The 23,589-nt window shown below is 49.9% G+C and overlaps 1 protein-coding gene and 1 long non-coding RNA gene across 4 annotated transcripts in view; one reads left to right on the forward strand and one right to left on the reverse strand.

Annotated features, from left to right (window-relative positions):
• Positions 1–23,589, reverse strand: part of LOC144718824 (transcription factor HIVEP3-like) — a 123,882-nt gene that overhangs the window by 30,532 nt on the left and 69,761 nt on the right. The window contains exon 1 of one of the 3 annotated variants that reach the window (XM_078594381.1): positions 22,442–22,796. The exons of the other annotated variants lie outside the window; for them this stretch is intronic. The gene's annotated coding sequence lies outside the window, so the exon portion shown is untranslated. Of the gene's footprint in view, positions 1–22,441; positions 22,797–23,589 lie in introns of those variants that run through there. 3 annotated transcript variants of the gene reach the window in all.
• Positions 4,876–5,833, forward strand: LOC144718823 (uncharacterized). The gene is made up of 2 exons (XR_013585478.1): positions 4,876–5,300; positions 5,380–5,833. It is a non-coding gene; the product is annotated as an uncharacterized LOC144718823 (long non-coding RNA).

The raw sequence follows: 23,589 nt of genomic DNA on the forward strand, positions 1-23,589 counted from the left end.
AAGCAAGCGAACTTAATATAAAGGATTTTAAAATGACATTCGAAAATCTGTTGTACATTTTTTTTTCAATGTTCAATTCTCCATGTGCTATCGTTTCCTACTGTCGGAGCGCAGCCATGTGGAATGCTAGGACAGTCCCCGCTGACTCCTTTTCACCCGTATTCCCCATCTCTGCCGAGCTCGAGGAGGCATTTCGGGGCAGAAGGGCTCAGCCAAGCACAGCAGCTGGGCTGGCGGTGCACGAGAGCGTTACGTAACATGGCGCTGGTGGCCTAATAAACAGCTGTGCAACTGCTGGAGGAGATGGGCCTGCAAGGAGAGATTCTTCCTCGTGGGGATTTGACCCTGTCCCCTATCCAAGAAGGTTAATTCTATATCACCATCATCAGCCATGATCAGTCGACTGCTGGATGAAGGCCTCCCCAAGTTGCCGCGACTCCTCACGATCACTGTGATGTAATAATTATTGACAAAGCATTCGCATAAGAGCTGGTTTCGTCACTCCATCTCCTTGGTGGACGTACTATCGGGCGCACTCCTTTTGCTTGGCTGCCCCTCGTGTCTCACTGTTTTTGACAATCGGCCACCATCCCTAGCCATGATGTGTGCTACAGTCATGATGTGTGCTACAGGGTCACCGCAGTGGCGAGATGTTAACTCCCTCGCCTGGTATACAGGAGGCCGTGGGTTCAATCCTGACCCTGACGCCTGCTGTTCATTTGGAGTTTGCGTGTCTCTCTCCCCGTGGTCGTGTGGCTTTTTCTCCAGGTCCTCCGGTTTTTCCCCTCCACATTTAGAAACATGTGTTTAGATTATTTGGCTGCTATAAATTTGCACATGATAAGCCACTTCGTTGGATTTTCATTTGTGGGTAGGTAGCTTCTCACAAAGGGCTATTTAGCTCAGTGGGCTTTACCTGGTGCGCTAGAAATAGTTGAGTTTAGTTTGACCCGAACCCACTTACTTTCTTTTTTGAGCCTGAACGATGCTAAAAACCTGTGTACGTTGCCTAGTCTGTGCTCCTCTTTTTGTCTCTCAGTATAATTTGAAGCTCATGTGTCCGATGGGGATATCAAAACAACCTAATAAAACAGCAATTAACATACTTTTTTTGAAATTCATATAAAATTATACGAACAAAGTAATAATTTATGTTATTCACGAAAAAATGTTACGTATATTTTCGTAGGTGCCTTTGCAATTTTAGCCGCTGGACATACAGTATATCCTATTGGCCTCTCCCTCCCCCTAAATCGGGCCTTGGCCTCAAGGGAGAAGTCGTGGTATGGAGCAATGTTCCACGGGCGGCATGTGTTCTGTGTTCGCATGTCTGAGTTTCTCCGTGTATCCCTCTCTATAAAAGCGGCCGGGCGTGGTGTTGGTCACCCACCCTGTGCTAGCCTCCATAGGTGCTCACTAACAGCCTTTGCCCCAACAGGCTACACAGGTGATGTCTTTGCATCCCCCCTACCCTGTATACCCGTTTGTGTCCGCGTGTATCTTTGCGTCTCTGCGCATCTGCCCTCCAAGTATTTATGTGCTCGTCTATGTTGATGTACCTGTCATTGTCCGACTGTCTGTCTGCCTTTATGTGTCCGTCTCCTTGCGACCTATTTCCATGTCGGTGTCTCTGTGTGTCCGTCTCTTTGCGCCAATGTGTCGGTTCCTGTGTCAGTGTATGTCTCTTTATATCCATGTCTTTGCCTGTTTCGACATCTCTGTTTCTGCATATGTCTTCGTGCATCTGACCAGTTCAGATATTCACCGCTGGTGTTAGCCATGGGTATGCGTCAAACTCGGGTCACTGGGATTGTAGCACGACGCGCTCACCACTAATCTACCGCTCTCCACGGTCATACTCACAGATGTGCGCACACACACACACGCGCGCACAAAGACACACACATTCACACCACACTACAGAAATAAAAAAATCCCCGTAGGCTCTGTGCCCTGACAGCTGAAAAAACAAGGTGTTGGCATTTGGGATCGAACACAACATGCTACTGTACAACCCCACAAAGCAGCCCCTCGACTGTTAAGCACAACTGTTTATGAAACGATCGTATAAAGTGTAATTGGAGGACATTCTGGATTACCGGTTAGCTCACCAAGGGATATATTTAATTCAATTTCAAAACCTCGGGGGTAATAAGCTAAAAAGGCATCAACTCGCATCTGTATGCCAGAGCAGGGCCGCCCAGAGGTTCCTGGAGGCCATGGGCAGAATAGCACGTGGGGACCCTTTTATTTCAGCACCCACTCGTCCCATGTGAGGTTTGTTGTGGGGCCGTCTTTTGTGTGAGATTCAGTGCAAATTGCCCCTTTTGCCCCTCCCTACCACCCCCGGCCTCTGGGACGGCCTTGTGTCAGAGTAAAACAGTCTCTCTCACTCTCCTCCTTCACTCGTAACACGTGGCTTGTGCTTTCGTTCATTCACCGAGGGCCGAATAAGATCTCTTTGGTGGGCCCACACATTTACAAACACCTTAGCAAAATCCAATGTTAATGCAAAAGATAATTAAACACACAATTAACACACTAATGCGATGCCTGCATTCGTTTTCCACACACGCAGACGTGTATGTTAATGTCCCCCTCTAGCACCTAATTAGTGTGGATAAAATGCTTGCAATGATGAATACTGAATATACCACGGTTATTGATATCTGCTAGTACAGAAAGCAGCACCACAAGATAAAACAACATTTGTTTTTATTTTACCAGGTAAGGTCCACTACTGAGCTATACAGCTCTTTGTCTAAAGTGACCTGACCACAAATGAGAGTTCAAACGAAGTGTTTTATCGTGTGGAAATGTGTAGCGGCCAAATACTCTAAACGCATGTTGATTCTTCATGTGGAGGGGAAAACGTAAGGACCTGGACAAAATTCCACACGACCATGGGGAGAGAGACACCGCACACTCCAAATGTACAGGCGTCACAGGGTGAGGGATCAAACCAACGACCTCCTGTATATCCGGTGAGATATTTAACATCCCGCCACCACGGCGCCCGTACCATATACCCTGGTATTGCCTAGCGATTGGATAAACTTGACCGTATTGTCATGCCTCAGAGGGAGAGCAGTGGCACTGCTCTGGGGAAGGTTTGGAGTATAGACACGGGAGCATATAAGTATGGGACAACAATGGATTTTGCTGCACTGCCCTGTCAGTGCACGGTGGCTGCCCATTCAAGCAACGATCCAGGCTCAACTCTGATTGGCTTCTGCAATCTGACGAGATGAGAAGAATTCAGAGAGATGTGGCCATCGGCTTTGCCGTACGTGATTCACAACGTGGTGGAGAGATCACACGTAACCAGCCATGCAACACCGCCGGATGGAATTATGGGTCTAAGGAAACGTTTTGATTGTGGAAATCCTGGCGGGTCGAAGCCGCGTCAGTGACTTATATATTTAAAAAAAACATCGCGTGGGTTTTTCCCATCTCCCATCTCCCCCCCTCCCCACCGCCCCTCCAACCCTCCCTTGCTCACTTGGGCACAGTCACCCGAGAGCCGCTTGGCACGGCCAGAGCGGTGGATATCCCTGACAGCTGCTGCCGAAAAACTCACCACTTTACAGAGTCGTGAAATTACTACCACACCTTGACCCCCCCCCACCACCACTATTGATTACAATCACATGGAAGGAAGCATGCAAGTATAGCTGCAGATATATTACACGGCTCCGGTTAGGCAAACATCGCGTATGTGGCTGTGCACGTGTATGTGCGTGCGTGGGTGGGTGCGTGATTGAGTGCGTGTGTGTGTGTCTGTGTACATATTATTGTGAAGAGCGGTGGCGCAGTGATTAGCGCCAGAGCTAAAGTTATCATGATACATTTTCCAGAGCCCCCAAACACACCGGACCCAGACCCCCCCCACCCCATCCGATGGGGCAGGGTCGGGGGGGGGGGATATTCTCTGGAGCTCAGCCACGGACAGCTCCAGTTTAAATTCAGCACCGTCTGCTGCACAACGGTGTGGTGCATCACGTCTGCGGTTTTCTTTTTTGCACAACGCTCTATATTTCCACGACCCGGGTTCGATTCCCTGCCGCGACCGCTACATCAGTGGCAAGCGATGACTGAGCTGGTCCTCGCTCTCACCTCGATCGACACGGCCTCTAAGCGGTGCGAGGTGTCCAGCATCAGCACTTGAAAGACAAAAGCGGCGAGGAGTGATTCTGGCCACGCCATCCCCACACGTTGCACCCCAGCCTCAAATAGGTGCTCGTTACCAGCTCTTGCTCAACACTCTAAGGAGGCTCTACTAGGGATCTCGAGACCACGTGACACGTCATTAATGTCAATGCAATAACGGCCGCTGTGTGACGAAGCAGGCGAGAGCCCATCGAGATTCATTCGCGTTTTTGAAGAGACTTGAAAACTGCGCTTATGGTACACGTAGGGGCCATTGTATAATACATATGCATGCACTATAATAAATACTGCAGAGGAAATAATAATAACAATAATTTACAGCCATTGTCAAACCACTGCTGTGAAGTCCTCCCCAAGATATGTTGATTGTGGAGGATATTTGACCATACTTCACCACACTGCCAGTGTGGGTCAAGGAAGGGGTGAGAGTGGGGCAGAACCGGTTTAGATTTCACCCGACACCGACGTGAGACCATCGCCGACAATCGAACTCAGGTTGCCAGGTTTGTTGCGCAGTGCGCTAACCACTTTGCCACTGGTCTCTCGTTCTGTACGCATTCAAATTACTATTTGGATTTACATACAGCGCAGTCCAAATGCAAGCACAAAGTGCCGTGCAACACAGTGGAATACGCATCACAGGCAAAGAGGAGTTGGGTATGCGCTATTTCAATGAGACAATTGTCGGTCAGTGATAGGCACAAGTGTAGTGGTGATACGCGCTGGGTGTATATGTCGTGTGCCAGCGCGTATGTATGGGTGTGTGTGTGGTGACGCGCGCTGACGGGGAGGAGCAGGCGTCAGTGCGCGGGCGGGGGTAGTGCTGCTGATTGGCTGTGTGCCGGTGACGCGCCCAGAGGGAGTGATCGGGTAGCAGCGCGGTGTGATTGGTCGGGGAGTGGAAACACGCGCTGAGCGGAACCGGATCGTAAGGATAGCGCGTGGGGATTGGGTAACTGAGGAGCGGTGCCGACGTTGAGGTCCGCATCCGCTCCGCCTCCCGGGAAGAAGGGGTATATAAGGTGATGCACAGAGGAGCAGGGGGCAGAAGTGGAACCATCTAAGAATGAAGACGAAGGTGCAGAGATAGAGCCCGGAGAGGAGAGTAATGGAGAGTAGAAGAGAGTAAGGTATAGTGTGTAGCCAGCGAGAGAGAAAGGTCTACACGAGCTGAGTGATGTATAGTGTGTAGCCAGCGAGAGAGAGAAGGTCTACACGAGCTGAGTGATGTATAGTGTGTAGCCAGCGAGAGAGAAAGGTCTACACGAGCTGAGTGATGTATAGTGTGTAGCCAGCGAGATAGAACGGTCTACACGAGCTGAGTAATGTATAGGGTGTAGCCAGCGAGAGAGAACGGTCTGCACGAGCCGAGTATGCATACGGTGTAGCCAGCGAGAGAGGAAGGTCTGCACGAGCCGAGTATGCATACGGTGTAGCCAGCGAGAGAGGTGCAAAGTCTACACGAGGCGAGTGGAGAGTGTAGCAGAGGCGCAGAGTCTACACGAGGCGAGAGAGGAGTGTAGCCGAGGCGCGGAGTCTACACAAGGCACGGAGAGCCGGCAGCACAGAATCCTGAGTCAAGAGAAGTGCAGTGTGAAGAAGAGAGGCCACGCGTTGTATTGTTACAAGTCAAGATTTAATAAAAGAAGTGTGTTCCCGTCAAGGAGTTTCCTGCCGTCATTTTCCAATACTTCATCTGGCGTCAGAAGTGAAACGGGCTTCCAAGTATGGAGACGAGGAAGACCCGTAGGACCCACGGGATTGACCGCGAGGAAGACCTGGACGACTCGGAGCCGCTGGTGGCGGGGGGTGAGGAAGAGGACTTGCCCACGCTGCAGGGTCCGTCGACGGCGCCGGCCGAGCGACCGGGGACAGACGCCGGGCTTCGTGAGGCGCACTCCCGACTGGCGGAGCTGCTGCTCGCCGCCGCGTCCATCTTGGCGGAGATCAGCTCGTCGGGAGGAGCGGGGACGGTGGGGGACATTTTACAAGGTCGCCCCGCAGATTCCCGCCAAAACGAATGGGGGATTCCCGCCATTGCGCCTGGGCCTACTTTTGGCGGGAACGGCGAGCGCCACGTGGTGGTGGGTTCCCAAGCGCGCGCATCGACGTCATCAGCGCGCGAGGGGGTCCGCCATCTTACGTCTGCTGCTGGAGCCGCCGTCTTAGACACCGACGGACAGGCGGAGAGGAACCACGAGGCGGATGACTTCATTTTTCAGCAGCGCCTGCCCACGTTGTCAGCCTTCAAGGCGGAAGGCATAGACTGGGGCCAATTTCAGCGAAGGTTTTTGGCGCATCAAGAGATGTCAGCGTGGTCCGACGCTACGGCGCTGCGGGCATTGCCCGCCATGCTGGACGACGATGCGCTCGCGGCCTTCAGGGCTGCACGGAAGTCGGACCGCTCCACGCTGAAGGATGCGCTGGGGTTGTTGGCCAGGGTCTACGGGCCTCCCTCTACATGCCGCCATCAGTTCTACGGAAGACGGAAAGCGGCCACGGAGACCGCGCTGGCCTATCGCACGGCGTTGCTGGCTCTTGCTGATGCTGCGTTCCCTCGGATGGACGAGGAGGGCCAAGACGCGATGGTTTTGGAGCAGCTGCTCAAGTTGGCGCAGGACCTGGGGGTCCCTATCAACACAGCTGACGACATTGATATTTCTTCTTTGAGAGTCGCCACGAGTATTCAAGCGCACGAGGCCCTACAACGGAAGCAAAGCGTTGGTTGCAACGCTGCTGTCGTCGCAGCCCCGGGGTTGGTGGTCGCCGAACCCCAAGTCGTCAGCCCACGAGAGGAGGCGTTCGCCACGGGACGACCAGGGGACTGGAGGCCGGGGGCCCGGTCGCCTCTGCGATCGGGCCGAAAGTCGGAGCAACCAAGATCTACTCCGACCCTCGTCACGTGCTATAACTGCGGCCTCCGGGGCCACGTGGCGTCCGGGTGCCGCGCTCCGCGGCAGCGCGCCATGGGAGCTCGGCTGGACGACGACCGAGAGCCCAAGTCATCTCTACAATCCCCGGCAAGTCGCGGCACCTCACACGCTCGGCCTGTTTATTCGGCACACATGGGACGCCGCGTTGCGGCGGAGGAGGGCCGGTTAAGGTTCGGGGATTCGGTTCGGCGAGGGGGGTTCGGCCGGGACCAGGGAGACATTGAATGGGCGGAATTGGGGCATAGAATTGTGGCTGCTTCGGCGGGTTCGTCCGTTGTTACGGGATCTATTGATGGGGTTGAGATTAGGGTGTTAGTGGACACGGGGGCATCGGCAACTATTATATCGGACCTCATTTATAATATTCTTCCAGTCCAATGTCGTCCGCTGCTTCCAGTGGATGTGCCATTTTACGCCGCTAATGGGGGATCGTTGGGCATTATCGGTCAGGTTAGGGCGTCCATTTGCATTGGAGATATCAAATTATCGGGACCCGTTTTCGTTTCGTCTTCTTTGGCAGTTCCGTGTCTTTTGGGCACTGACTTTTTGGCTAAAATGCCCATTAAAATTCTTATCGATCAACGATGCATTGAACTGCCATCGGGTCGCCGGATTTCATTTTTGACGGGCCCTACTGACATTCGGACGGCGTGCGCTACGATACAAGCGGTGGCGACGCAGACAGTGCAAGTGCCCCCGGGTTCACAGATGTTGATTCCCCTCCGGTTGCGAAAACCATGGGTGAGGGAGGCTTCGGGACAGAGTATGCTTTTGGGTCCTTCTAACAAGGCTGTCGGGGGTCTTGATTTATCGGTGGCTCACACTTTGGTGCGGGCTGACAGGGATCCGTTTGTGATGGTTTTGAACGCGGGGTCGCGACCAGCTGTCATCCCGCAGGGCACCGTGCTGGCTCACGCGGCGCAGGTTCCTGGGGATGATGGGTTGGTTGCGCAGGTGGGCTCGAGCCCCGCGCGGAACGTTGAGCCAAGGGAAGACCTTGAGTGGGTCCATTCGTTATGTGCCGCCTCGGACGATTTGTCGGCGGCGCAGTTGGGTGCGCTGCGCGAGTTGCTCATTGAATTCTCTGATGTATTCAGTAAACATAAGTATGACATTGGGTGCACGGATTTGTTGCACCATCACATTGAAACGGGCGATGCGGCGCCGGTCAGGCTAAATCCCTTCCGACTGAGTCCCGTGGAGAAGGAACATGTTCAGTCGGCTGTTAACGATATGCTAGAAGCCGATATTATTTCGCCCTCCACTAGCCCGTGGGGAGCGCCTATTGTGCTGGTTAAGAAGCAGGACGGGTCCCTGCGATTCTGCGTTGATTTCCGTCGCCTGAATAAGATCTCTGTGGCTGACGCGTGTCCGCTCCCCAGGATGGATGAGTCCCTCGATGCATTGTATGGTGCGCGATATTTTTCGACTCTTGATTTGTTATCGGGGTTTTGGCAGTTGCCGCTCGACGAAGAGTCGAAACCTAAGACAGCATTTCGGACTCCAGGGGGGCTGTTCCAGTTTAACCGGTTACCCATGGGACTTCACTCCTCTCCAGCGACGTTTCAGCGACTTATGGAGCTGGTTTTGTCGGGCTTGCAGTGGGATACATGCTTGATTTATATGGACGATGTCATTGTTTTCAGTAAGACGTTTGAGGAACACCTCCGGCGATTGAGAGGGGTGTTCTTGCGAATGCGATCGGCTAAGTTGAAATTTAAACCGGCCAAATGTCACCTCCTTCGTAGGTCCGTTAGATACTTGGGTCACATTGTCGATTCTTCGGGGATCTCCACCGATCCCGCGAAGACGGATTGTGTCGGTTCGTGGCCGACACCTACGTCCGTTTCCGACGTGCGTAGTTTCATCGGGTTTGCTTCTTATTATCGGCGGTTCGTTGAGCACTTCGCCACTATTGCAAAACCCTTGCACGCTCTAACGGCGAAGGGAGTGAAGTTCAAATGGGGACCGGAGGAGGAGGCCGCGTTTCGCTCCCTCCGGGACGCCTTGGTGGGTGCCCCACCCTTGTGTTATCCCGATTTTGCCAGTCCCTTTTTGCTGGACACGGATGCTAGCAACACGGGCATTGGGGGGGTGCTATCCCAAGTCGTTGGGGGTGTCGAAAGAGTTGTCGCCTACGGTAGTAGGGTGTTGTCTCCGGCGGAGCAGCGCTACTGTGTCACCCGTCGCGAGCTGCTTGCCATTGTTTTTTTTGTGCAACAGTTTAGGCCATATCTTTATGGTCGTCACTTTACAGTCCGAACGGACCACGCGGCGCTACAGTATTCATTGAGGGTCGCCCAGCCCTCGGGCCAGTTGTCGCGTTGGTTGGAAGTCCTCCAGGACTATCAGTTTACGACTACGTACCGTAAGGGGTTGCGACACACGAATGCCGATTGCTTGTCGCGGTTGTTGCCTTGTGATGAATGCGCGTGTTTGTCGGGATCGGCGCGCTGTAAACCGACGCTTGCGGGGGAGATGGGGGCACTGGCTGCGACAGCGGGCGCACCGATCGGGGATGATTCCACTGCCTCTCAGGGTCGGGACTCGCTGCTCTCGCTGTCGCTCAGCGAATGGGGCCGCCTCCAGATGGCGGACAGCTCGCTGCTAGCATTGCGCCGCAAGGTTGGGGGTCCCGAGGGGGACCAGGAGCGTACCGGCTCCTATGTCCTTGAGCGGGGCGTGTTATTGAAATGGGACAGTTTGTCCCGGCGGAACGCACTCGTGGTGCCTTCCGCTGTGAGGGGGAGGGTTGTCTTGGCGGCACACGAACGCCTCTTGCACTTGGGAGTTAACAAGACGCTTGCCCTGCTTCAGCGTGACTATTACTGGCCGGGAATGGGAAGTGATGTGGTGCATATTCTGAAGGGGTGCGTTGAGTGCGCCAGGCGTAAACCACCGGCCGTGGCAGCTAATCCACCGCTGCAATCTATTCAGGTCTCGCGTACCAACGAGCTCGTTGCACTCGATATTTTGGGGCCCTTCCCAGTCACGCCGAGAGGGAATAAATATTTGTTAGTGGGGGTCGAATACTTTACCCGATGGCCTATGGCGTGGCCTCTCGCTAACCAGTCGGCAGCGGCTGTGACGGATGCCTTCGTCCAGGGCTATGTCCTGGACAAGGGGGCTCCCGAACGCCTGCTGACCGACCAAGGTAAAAATTTTTCGAGTAAATTGTTGCAAGAGGTGTGCGATCTGCTGGGTACCAAGAAGGTGCGTACCTCCCCGTACCACCCGCAGACTGACGGGATGGTGGAGAGACTCCACAAAACCTTGACTTCCATGCTGTGCCAGCAGGTGTGCGAGGCACATGTAGATTGGGACCTGCAGGTCCCGGGAGTCCTTGCTGCGTATAGAATGGCCCCCCATGCAGCTACGGGGTTTTCCCCATTCTATTTGATGTACGGTCGGGAAGCTGACCCGCCAATAGAAACGCAACTTGGCCTGTCCGCTCCACGAACTAATTCTAATTTGGCAGAACATATTAAGTTTAATATTCACAAGCTGACAGAGGCGAGGGAGGCCGCGCGGCTTAATTCGCGGGCTCGCCAAATTGCTAATGAACGATTGCGGGCACGGAAGGTGTCCATGCACGAATGGAAACCAGGTGACAGGGCCTGGCTGCATTGCCCTCAGGCACCCTTGGCTACGTCGCCTAAATTGTTGAGACCGTGGAGGGGACCCGTGGAGGTCGTGCGCGTTGCACGGCCCCAGTGCGTTCAGATAAAGTGGGGAAAGCGCCGGTGGTACGTTCACCCCTCCCGACTGAAACCGTTCTCGCCTCCATATGGCCTCCCCTTGTGTCGTGATGGCCGGGCGTGTGACGTGACCGGCGACCCAGAGGGGGAAATGTCTCTGCCTGATCCACACGTATTTTCGCCTGATCTGCTCCCAGGTGTCTCGGAACTGACAGCTGCCGATCACCGGCGGCCGGATCTCCGCGGCGGGGCCGGCCCTTTCAGGCCCGTTCCGCGCCGTCTGGAGCGGCCGGAGCCGCCGGACGGTCGTCAGTGTCCCGCCCCATACGATGGACCAGCCAGACGGACTCGCGCCAGGTCGTGCTACTTTGCATGACCTGCCTCGTGAGGAGTCGGGGCAGTTGGAGCGCCTCGTCACTGCGTGTAGTCGCAGGGACGTGGGGCGCGTTCGTCTCGAATTTGCTCGTATCGTGTTATTGTTGACTTTTCGGGTTCATTGTCGATCTGTACATAGTTATTCTTGTTGTTGTTGTTGTTGTGTTATGTTACGGGGCACACTCGGGGGGTTATGGGGTTTTTTTTTTTGTTGGTTGTCGTTTTATCGTCGCGGTTGGTTGTTGTTAGCAGCCGGGCCGGCTGCGAGCTATGTGGGAGGGGGTGATGTAGTGGTGATACGCGCTGGGTGTATATGTCGTGTGCCAGCGCGTATGTATGGGTGTGTGTGTGGTGACGCGCGCTGACGGGGAGGAGCAGGCGTCAGTGCGCGGGCGGGGGTAGTGCTGCTGATTGGCTGTGTGCCGGTGACGCGCCCAGAGGGAGTGATCGGGTAGCAGCGCGGTGTGATTGGTCGGGGAGTGGAAACACGCGCTGAGCGGAACCGGATCGTAAGGATAGCGCGTGGGGATTGGGTAACTGAGGAGCGGTGCCGACGTTGAGGTCCGCATCCGCTCCGCCTCCCGGGAAGAAGGGGTATATAAGGTGATGCACAGAGGAGCAGGGGGCAGAAGTGGAACCATCTAAGAATGAAGACGAAGGTGCAGAGATAGAACCCGGAGAGGAGAGTAATGGAGAGTAGAAGAGAGTAAGGTATAGTGTGTAGCCAGCGAGAGAGAAAGGTCTACACGAGCTGAGTGATGTATAGTGTGTAGCCAGCGAGAGAGAGAAGGTCTACACGAGCTGAGTGATGTATAGTGTGTAGCCAGCGAGAGAGAAAGGTCTACACGAGCTGAGTGATGTATAGTGTGTAGCCAGCGAGATAGAACGGTCTACACGAGCTGAGTAATGTATAGGGTGTAGCCAGCGAGAGAGAACGGTCTGCACGAGCCGAGTATGCATACGGTGTAGCCAGCGAGAGAGGAAGGTCTGCACGAGCCGAGTATGCATACGGTGTAGCCAGCGAGAGAGGTGCAAAGTCTACACGAGGCGAGTGGAGAGTGTAGCAGAGGCGCAGAGTCTACACGAGGCGAGAGAGGAGTGTAGCCGAGGCGCGGAGTCTACACAAGGCACGGAGAGCCGGCAGCACAGAATCCTGAGTCAAGAGAAGTGCAGTGTGAAGAGGAGAGGCCACGCGTTGTATTGTTACAAGTCAAGATTTAATAAAAGAAGTGTGTTCCCGTCAAGGAGTTTCCTGCCGTCATTTTCCAATACTTCACAAGAGAAAGGCCCTTGAGCCTGGACTTGAACAGCAGGGAGCAGACAGCCTGGGTGGCTGGGGATTTACAGATCTCATGAGCAACAAATGAGAAGGAGCAACGGCACAAGTAGATTTTTCATGCATTTATACCACGGGAAATTTTCTAAAGTAAGATTTCGGCCATCGCAAGTACATTTTAAAGAACCTAAGAATATAATAATTTGTTATATGCACCCCCCCCCTCTCGCCCTGAATCTTTAACGCAATACAATGTGTGTATATTATACGTAGTTAATATTATATGTGCGGATATTATACAAAGACAAAACAGACTTTTGGGGCAAGAGCTGTTAGCGAGCACCTGTGAAGGCAGGAACGGTACACGAGGGGGTGGGGGGGGGCAGCACCACACCCGACCGCCTTTGTCTCCCGAGTGGCGATGTTTACACACTGCACTCGGAACTCATTCGAGTCGACCTAGGGGAGGCCCAGGACCAGTTCAGATAATTGTCACTTGTGTTGGCTGTGAGCGAGAATCGAACTCGGGTCTCCGGATCCGCAGCGCAGCACGCTAACTTCTACAATATCATCCCGCTATATACACATGCACATATACAGACGCAGACAAACCCTTCATAAAATCCCAGGATAAAAAAAAGTAATTTTTGCTTACAATGCACATCTCTCAGTGTGGATCACAGCTCACGAAGCACATGGACCTATTTATCCAAACAAACATTTCAAGTAAAAACTAACATTGAATCCAGAACTTGAAATAAAATGCCATCCTACTTAATCAAGTACTCATGCAGCCTCAACACGTTCCACATTGGGGCACCTTAGTCATTGGCAACACTGGACTGGCTGCTGATATATCTTGCCTTGAAGCCAACCGATTGATGTAACGAAGTAAAGTCCAGGCTACGAAATTGTATAAACAGTTAACCCTCGACTATCCACGGCATATTTTCATGTGCACGTTGGTTTGATAATTCGATACTCCTCACTCGCCGAGGGGCCAGTGATTCCAGTAACCACCAGAGGTGGGACAAAGTCATTGTTATGCAAGTCCAAGTCGAGTCGCAAGTCATCAAATTCATGACTCGAGTCTGACTCGAGTCCAAGTCACATGACTCGAGTCCACATCTCATAGGTGGGACAAAGTCATTGTTATGCAAGTCCAAGTCGAGTCGCAAGTCATCAAATTCATGACTCGAGTCTGACTCGAGTCCAAGTCACATGACTCGAGTCCACATCTCAGAGGTGGGACAAAGTCATTGTTATGCAAGTCCAAGTCGAGTCGCAAGTCATCAAATTCATGACTCGAGTCTGACTCGAGTCCAAGTCACATGACTCGAGTCCACATCTCAGAGGTGGGACAAAGTCATTGTTATGCAAGTCCAAGTCGAGTCGCAAGTCATCAAATTCATGACTCGAGTCTGACTCGAGTCCAAGTCACATGACTCGAGTCCACATCTCATAGGTGGGACAAAGTCATTGTTATGCAAGTCCAAGTCGAGTCGCAAGTCATCAAATTCATGACTCGAGTCTGACTCGAGTCCAAGTCACATGACTCGAGTCCACATCTCAGAGGTGGGACAAAGTCATTGTTATGCAAGTCCAAGTCGAGTCGCAAGTCATCAAATTCATGACTCGAGTCTGACTCGAGTCCAAGTCACATGACTCGAGTCCACATCTCAGAGGTGGGACAAAGTCATTGTTATGCAAGTCCAAGTCGAGTCGCAAGTCATCAAATTCATGACTCGAGTCTGACTCGAGTCCAAGTCACATGACTCGAGTCCACATCTCATAGGTGGGACAAAGTCATTGTTATGCAAGTCCAAGTCGAGTCGCAAGTCATCAAATTCATGACTCGAGTCTGACTCGAGTCCAAGTCACATGACTCGAGTCCACACCTCTGGTAACCACGTCACCGCAAACAAAGGTCAGCAAATTCAGAAGCAACAACAACAGACGACTTCACGCCCCCCCCCCTCCCCCACATCGTTTGACATAATTGAACGCCCGATTATGTAGCCTAATGTACGCGTGTTTTGCGTTTGCCGTGTTTCTGTTTAATCTGAGATACCCCCGCTCTCCCGCCCGCCCCCACATTATCACCCCTGAAAAGCACGAGTTGGCTGTGTGTATTCAAGCCTCGGTTTTCAGGGTAGAACGCCTCCTCTACAATTGTGCAAACCGCTCTTTAGAGCACGCACAAATGAGCACGCCCGCTGTAGCAATACGGCATTTAGCCGTGATCAGGTTTATTCCGTTCCGAATATTTCAGAACCGTGGATTGTTTACATAGACGAAAGCAACGCCCCGACCACTGGTGGATTATTCTTTGGTTCTTTTCGGTTAAGTCACGTCTAAAAATAAAATAATAAATTAAAATAACATATTATGACGTTTCGATTGCAACACAAGCAATCATCATCAGGTATAAAAGAAATAGCAACAAAAAATCTAACTAGAAAACTATAGACAGACATACAAGCAGACAGACATCACAACGGCACACAGAGAGAGGACACACATCGGCACAAAGAGAGGGGTTGTCTCTATGACGGTCCCTTAAATATAGAGAGGGGGGGCGAGAACGGAGAGAGGGAGGGGGCAGAGAGAATTAGCATATCAATGAGTGTACGCCAACGTACTGCTGCTGCTGCAAGTAAGATGACAATGTGGAACGCGCACGCAAAATTGAAAACTAGGAGACAGGCACACGAAAATTAAATAACCCAGCAAAATATCGAAATGTGATGTAATACAACACAGAGAGTCGGTTAACACACAATTAACGCATAGCCTGGTTGATTACGTGTTTCAAAATTTGCTAAGTTAGAATTTTAAGTGTGAAAATTCCAAAGAGAGGACTTCCCCGTAGAAGTGGTTCAATCTTAAAATTAAGATTGAACCACTTCTACGGGGAAGTTTTAAGCTTATCCTTTTTCTTTCTGGCTATTTGTTCTCTCTGCCTGTGTCCTCTCTTTGGAATTTTCACACTTAAAATTCTAACTTAGCAAATTTTGAAACACGTAATCAACCAGGCTATGCGTTAATTGTGTGTTAACCGACTCTCTGTGTTGTATTACATCACATTTCGATATTTTGCTGGGTTATTTAATTTTCGTGTGCCTGTCTCCTAGTTTTCAATTTTGCGTGCGCGTTCCACATTGTCATCTTACTTGCAGCAGCAGCAGTACGTTGGCGTACACTCATTGATATGCTAATTCTCTCTGCCCCCTCCCTCTCTCCGTTCTCGCCCCCCCCCCTCTCTATATTTAAGGGACCGTCATAGAGACAACCCCTCTCTTTGTGCCGATGTGTGTCCTCTCTCTGTGTGCCGTTGTGATGTCTGTCTGCTTGTATGTCTGTCTATAGTTTTCTAGTTAGATTTTTTGTTGCTATTTCTTTTATACCTGATGATGATTGCTTGTGTTGCAATCGAAACGTCGTAATATGTTATTTTAATTTATTATTTTATTTTTAGACGTGACTTAACCGAAAAGAACCAAAGAATAATTCCTGCAGTCACGAAAGCTCCTAAATTAACACTGGTGGATTGTTACTACAGGACCGTATAAGAACAATGATTCTATTGCTTTGGAGTAATACGTCAAACCACTGCTGGATAACGACCTGCCCATGCCGCCTTGACCATGGGGTGTGTTTCACCATACTGCACGCTGATCAGTGCAGTTGGTGAAGTGATGTGGACCAGGACTGGTTCAGATATGACTCGCCACTGACGCGAGTTCGATTCTCGGCAATGGATCAAAGCACAGAGTGGAAATCACTGTACTGTTACCCCCTCCCCCCCCGTCTCACTCCCTCATATAATATTTAATAAGAGCGCTGATGATCAGGAATGAACGCATCAATTCATCAATATGTATTATTAAACTCTTTATACGTGCGCTGAATCATGAGCCTGCGAACCGAACGATTTACAACGTTGCAATTGTTGAAGCAAAAAATGCACGGATGTTACATTGAGGCCTAACGGAGCACATTACAACCGAACAAAAGTGACACTCCTGCAAAAAGACAAACAGGTCATGACCCCAAACTGTGACAATTCATGAACTCGCTGGGGTGAAGAGGTGAGAAGTTGGCGTGTGAAATCGTGCTCAGCGACCACAAGGACTTTGATGAACTAAACAAACGACAGCAATGTTCGTAAACATGTTTCTGCAAGCACGCACAAATGCCTGCGTATTGCATCCGCGTTATCTTGTGTGTGCACGCGCGTTATGCTTGCGCATCGTGTGCGTGTGTGCGCGTGCGCAGGGTCTTAGTGGTGCTCCCGGAATAAGTGCTTCCTGGAAAGACCCTCGAATTATTCCGCCGAAGCCACAGCTCGCTAATACAATTAAAGCCCCACGCCTCCTCGTTTCCTGCAATCGCCGTGCATTAGCGCGGGGCTCTAACCCCAGCAGCGTTGGAGCGCTGCTCCGTTAGGGGCCATCCATTTAGTACGTACGCAAAAAAAATCTGTCAAAACTCCCTGTACGCACGCGTACTTTTTACACCCCCCCCCCCCCACCTGCGTGCGTACGCCTGACGCCCGCCTCCCCCTGCCCCGATTCCTATAGAACGGCCAATATTTAATCCACGCAGAAACGATCAAGGATTAAAAATATTAACGTGTTTAAGCAAACAGATAGTCCACCGCCGGACTACCTAACTCATTTGAAGGCCAATGTAGACAAATTATTGTCGAGGCTTCACCCCCGCCCCCCGTTTCCTATGCGTACGCACATTGTCAGTAGACCCCCATACGCAAGAGTACGCATTTGGGTTAACCCCCCCTCCCCCCTCCATGCGTACGTACTAAATGGATGGCCCCTTACATGGGCACAGCCAGAAAGGCAGGGCCATGTGCGTTTTACAGAAGCTCCATTAATGCCAATCTGTCTGCCAATCTGACCTTGTCTGTGGTCTGCTTGGGCTCTAAACCCCATGCTGCCTGCCCCAGTCTCAGATGCATTAAAAAAAGATTGTCTTTTTCTCCAATTGTAACCAAATTCTGTTATATGTGTCATGTATGAGACAAAGTATCCATTTGTGATAGAAAAAGGCCTGTGGGAGCAGATATCATTGAGCTATCCCTGAGATCCGTTCAAGTAACCTCTGGTCCACACAGCAGGGAGATGCACTTTCCCACCCACCCACCCAGCTACGGAGAGTAATGTTCATTGCATGACAATCAAACTGATATTTTACATTGAGCTTTCCCTGAGATCCGTTCAAGTAACCTCTGGTCCACACAGCAGGGAGCAGCACTTTCCCACCCACCCAGCTACGGAGAGTAATAATGTTCATTGCATGACAATCAAACTGATATTTTACATTCTCAGACGTGGAATTCATCCAAATGATGTGCAGCACCGATTTTTTCGTGATTGTTTATTCTGCGTGAAATAATTGGTGAATGGATTCAGGACATCTACTCGCTACACTTGAGAACCCGGTTAAATCACAGACCCTCTGCCTGGATTTGAACTCAGGATCTCAGCACTCTGGCCTCTGAACCATCGGGCTGCATACTCTTAGGTTTTTTCCGTAAAGTCAAGTAGGTAAAAAAATAAGAAAATTCAAATTAATAAAAGTAATAATAAAAATAAATAAAGTAATAAATATGTTTATTTTACTATATTACTATACTATATTATTTTTATTTTATTTTTATTATTACGTTTATTAATTTTAATTTTATTATTATTTTACCCACGTGACTTTACCGAAAAAACCTAAGAGTATGAATCCTTGCAGTCACGAAAGCTTCAAATCTAGAATAAATCTGGCTGCATCATCACCTCTGATGCGGGTTGACTGTGACCATGCCGCTGTTGAGCGTGGGCTTGAAATGGAAAAAGTTATAATAGGCTCATGTCAATAGCACTTGTTCAGAGGAGCGCAACGTAATGATGGACATTAGGTGTGTATACTGCCGCTGTCCAATTTGATGACTCACAACTGCTGCGAGTAAAATCACCATCAAAAGTTGCTGCCCTTTGATAATTGGTTTTTTACCCTTTTATCTGGCAACAAAACTGACACATTTTTTTACAAGGAGTCATGTTTGCATTGACCACAATACCTGCGGTCGGAATGCAAACAAAAAAACACAACTCTGATAATGTATGCACTGTCCTTGAAATTGATTGGTCCACACCCGAGACAGCTTTTCTTAGAGCCTCGTCTCACATGGTGTTGGACCAGATGACGCCAAAAGGCGCACAACTCAAAGACAATGCACCATCAGAGTATGAGAGCTCGGGGTAAGCATTTACAAAAAAAAAGGTGTCAGTTTTGTTGGTGAAGGGGGTGCGGGATGACCCATGACTCGAGTGCCACTCACCGCTGACGTTAGACGTGGCCCGGTATCAAACCCACGGTGCTAGGTTGTACTCAGTACGAGTACGATAGAACCCCTGTTAACGACTAATCGCTTAACGACGGGCCTCCATAGAGGCCCAATGTGTAGTTTATAGTCGTGTGGTGTATAGTAGTGTAGTGTGTATAGTAGTGTAGTGTGTATAGTAGTGTAGTGTGTATAGTAGTGTAGTGTATAGTGTAGTATATAGTAGTGTAGTGCCTCCATAGAGACCCAATGTGTAGTGTATAGTGTAGTGTATAGTGTAGTGTATAGTGTAGTGTATAGTGTAGTGTATAGTGTGTGTATAGTAGTGTAGTGCCTCCATAGAAACCAAATGTGTTCGTTTAGCGACCACTCTCCTGTTAACGAGGGGCTGTTCTAGGCACAGTAAATAATAATTAATGCATCGATTAACCATGTTTATTTTATTATTATGTGTTTATAATGTGGTTAGTAACTTTATGTATTAATATCCATTGTTTCAATCTTATAAAGTACGTTTTCTGGGTGAAAAAGGATAACTTTCGATGATGTCGGAACGAATTAAGCCTTCAACATGTCTTTCCTATGTTCGCTTACCGACCAAATCAATTAACGACCGGTTTTGTGAAACCAATTACCGCCGTTAAGAGGGGTTCTACTGTATTGTTTTTTACTAAGCATTCATGAAGCAAACACGAAACTGCGAACTAGTTTTTGTCTGTTAAAACATAATACAGCAACCGCATGAATGCTGATGCGTAAACACACCCGAGCACTTTATCTACTCAGATGAAATGGGAACGAATAAATACGAAAGGTATTGTTTCTCAAGGGCTAGGATGGGAAAGCATTTGCACATCTTCACACTTGCCGGCACATCTGCCAGAAAGGTTATTGATGGGCTTTCTCGGCGTTACAGGCACACTCCCGCCAAATAAAACACGTCGACATTAAAACCATCTTTTTGACCATTCTACAATATTTTCCACTGTTGCTATGAGAATAATTCATTAGATTAAATCGGTCAAAGGCTCCAGCATAGCACATTAATGCATACATACATACATACAAATGAGTTATCCTTTATCCTCTCTGTTCACCAACCCAGACGGACCAGCATGTTGTGGATTTACTCTCCAACACACCGCTGGGCTGAAGTAGTAACTAACTGGCGTGTTGTTTACATGACAAACCTTACTGGCTGTGTTGGGTGGTGGAGGGTTACGCCACATTTATACTTCCGCGATCTAACCCAAAAAAACCTTTATTATGAATAATATTAGTCGCGAAAGCCTACGCGTTAAGCAGCATGGTGAAGTATGGTCAAATAACCCCCACGACCTGCACGTGGACTGATAAAAATGGGCTGTCAATCTTTTAAAGGGATTGACATCACCGCCGCAGCCACTGGAGGAACTCCCTCCACCACGCAATGTTTAAACAAAAAATCATAACAAACTTGCGAACAAAAATTTATCTAATTGGTGAAGATGATGTGGGGGAGGGGGGTGGGCATGACGCCAACAATGGCACATTCGCAATTGTGAGAAATATAAAGTCCTTCCCCTACACAGCATGTGGCATGGTCGTACCATGTTAGTACACGTCATGTGCCAATACAACTTCTGTTTGGTCTTTACCACAACCTCCCCACCCCCCTTTGCTGTGTATTGATATATGCAAGCGTGCAGCGTCTACGAGCACAGTACCTCTATCCTGATGCGTGACGTAAACCAACACTGCACGTGTCGACCGTGTTATTATCCAGGAACTGTATTGTTTTCGCCATTATGAATCATCATCAGTCATTATCAATTCACTGCCAGATGAATGCCTCCCCAAGTAACCGCCACCTCCCACGGTCCTGCAATGTGACAATCCATCCAGCACGTGAATGATCTCATTGCTCAATCTCCTCGGAGGACGTCTTATCGAACCCACTCTGTTACTTGGCTTCCACTGCCGTTGTTATTCTTGACCATCGGCCACCATCCCTTCTAGCCATGGCATATCCCACCCGAGCCCACTTACTCTCTCTCGATGGTTTGGATCATGACATGCGCCTGCGTGTGTTCTCGAACACGTGCGCGCCTCTCTCTGTGTCTCTCAATGTAATGCCAAGCGTGCGTCTCTCAATGCTTCTTTGGGCAGTGTTCACTTTATGTTCTCTAATTTTGTATGAACATGAAAATTAGGGCATTATCCAAAAGTACACTATTTATTGGAGCCAGGCTCAGCATGACGCGATGATAGTTTTATAATTTACGAGGAGATTTTGCAGACTTTAAAACAATGCTTAAATTTGACGATGAGTTTGTAGAAAAATCTGAAATGTCTACGACCAAATCTCACTGCAGGAGCACTGGGCGTCCTGTTAACTTGGCAGCTTGTTATGAAAGTACTGCACGTTGGAATTTCTTTCAACAGGTTTCCAGTTTACTTTGTTGAACCAGGTGAGAACTCAAGTGGCCAGGGATGGCCTCATTGGCAAAAGTGTCCTGGGTCACCGAGTGTCACAGGCTGCTTTGAGACTACGTTGCCAGCAGAGGACGGTGCTCGCAGAATTAATTGTTGTCCTTTAACTCTGCTCCAATGTCTCTGCCTCCCGCTTTCAGCGACCCGGAGTGACCAGCGTGTTGACGTGTTGTTAAATAACGCCCCACCCCTCCCCTGTAAATATTCGCATGCTGTAGGAAGGCCCTCATCCAGCAATGGATAGATAAGAAAGACCAAACCATGCACACGACACTACAGCCAGTAACAACAAACTAAGTCGATATGTCGAGGTTGTAGTTTGGGCTGTAAATGGAATGTGCAATTATCATCACATGCTGGATGCACACCTTGGGAAGTGTTTATGCACTTTGTTCCGAGCTTCTCCTTTGGGGGAAGGACTTTCGCCACTCTCAATTCACACATTCTGTTCCCAGTTAATTGCGCAGCGTGTTGCCATACACACTTAAAAGAATGCACGTCCTTCTGCTTCTCAATTAAGCGGCGTCTCGTCGCTTCGTGGCTCGTTAACGCGCGGGGTCGTGTATTGGCACCGTGCGTCTTTTCTTAGGTACAAGGTGCAGCCCTGAAAGTGCCTGCCCACACCCCTTCTGGCAGAAGGGCCTCCATTATGACAGATAACGCTAGGATGGAGCTCTCGAGAGCTACCCAGAAGGTATTTTTTGCCTACTCTTCCATGCTGGCCAGACATCATTGTAGAGGTGGGAGTACGTACACTTTACCACACCACACGCAACCGGTCGATCGCCTGTGGTCGTACCCAGCTGTATTCGCTGGGTCGACAGAGGCGGGGAGGATTCAAGAAAGTGGCCCCATTGTTTTAACTGCTACGCCACGAGATCAAACGGGCAACCTCTTTATTGCCCAGTGTGCGACAAAATGTGCATTCCAGTGTTAATGGAATATGTCTACCAATGGTTTGGCACGCACACGAAACTAAATTCACGATCACCATCCCAGCGTGGATGAAAAGGTCAATTCGTCCGTGGGCATCCGACATAGCGGTATTCTATGAGCATCAAGAGACGAACAAATGATGTCTCTCTGAATGACAGTCCTCGTTGGTGGACATGCTACCCCCAAGCAAAACGACACATCATGATATAGTAAGAGAAATGCTTACCTGCATCTTTAAGAGTGCCTGAAAAGTACATCCAAAATCATGCGACGACCCTGCAGTAGTGCAACACCTCTCGGGAAATCGAACTGTTTTCACAGACAGCTTCCAGCAAAGTGGCCGGTTATATACACCTTACAATTGTTTGCAGAGAAGTGTGAAACGAACAGTCAGTTGAGAACAACACAAAGACAGTAAAAGTGAAAACACTGAGATAGTATGAGGTTAAAAGTAAGAGGAAGTAAAATAAATTGTGTTTTTTAGAGCTGTGGGTAACCACACGCTGCATACTACCCGAAACTACGGCGTACAGTGCAAGCATTTAGTATGCTTAGGATTCTAATCAATCACAAGTCCAAGCACCAAAGTATGGAGGCATGCTTGGGATTTTTAGGATTCAACAAAAATGCTCAAAGACCCAATTACGTAGCCGAGATCCCCTCCACGGAGGAAAGCAGTCGCCCGCTGGCCAATGTCAGAGCCAGGATTTTCAGGTGGGGGGGGGGGGGCATCCCCTCCATCAATGAAGAATGATGGGAGTAGTTAGTAAGTAAGGACTTGTCCCTTGCTTTTTATTCGATGCGTGTGCGGTGATGGCGCAGCCATCGATCGAGGGGCGAATTCGAACCGTGTGTGATCGGCATCGCGCTCGCTGAAGGTGAATGCCTTCAGGGAAGTCGTGTACTGTATACGCAACTGTGCACAATTCTGAGGCACTGAAAACTGCTTTGCCGTGACTTATTGCCAATTATGGACTCAGACTATTGTCCTATCATCTCACAGAGTCCCTGGCACGTAATAATACACAGTGGCACTGGGGGTTGCAAAATGCCGATTTATTGCTAATAACCCCCAATGATCCGATCGAAATTAAGGATTTCCATCGGATCATTAGGGGGCACGTGCCACCACCCCCCCACTGGCTCTGCCAGTGCCACTGGCATGACCTCGTGGAACTGACCCATGAGTCATGGCGAGCGAGTGCGGAGCTGATTGGTTGGTTGTCATCACACTGGACAATGTTGAAGCCTGAAGAGCCGTTCTTGGAGCACTCTCCATACGACTCACCTTGAACAAGGATGTGTGTGTTTGTGTTCTTTCTGAATAGCATCATCTCGGTATTGGAGTGGCTTAATTATGGCAAAAATTGTTAT

The sequence above is a fragment of the Lampetra planeri genome, chromosome 5 (assembly GCF_965212315.1).
Source record: "Lampetra planeri chromosome 5, kcLamPlan1.2.h2, whole genome shotgun sequence".
In the NCBI taxonomy this organism is placed as follows: Eukaryota; Metazoa; Chordata; class Hyperoartia; order Petromyzontiformes; family Petromyzontidae; genus Lampetra; species Lampetra planeri.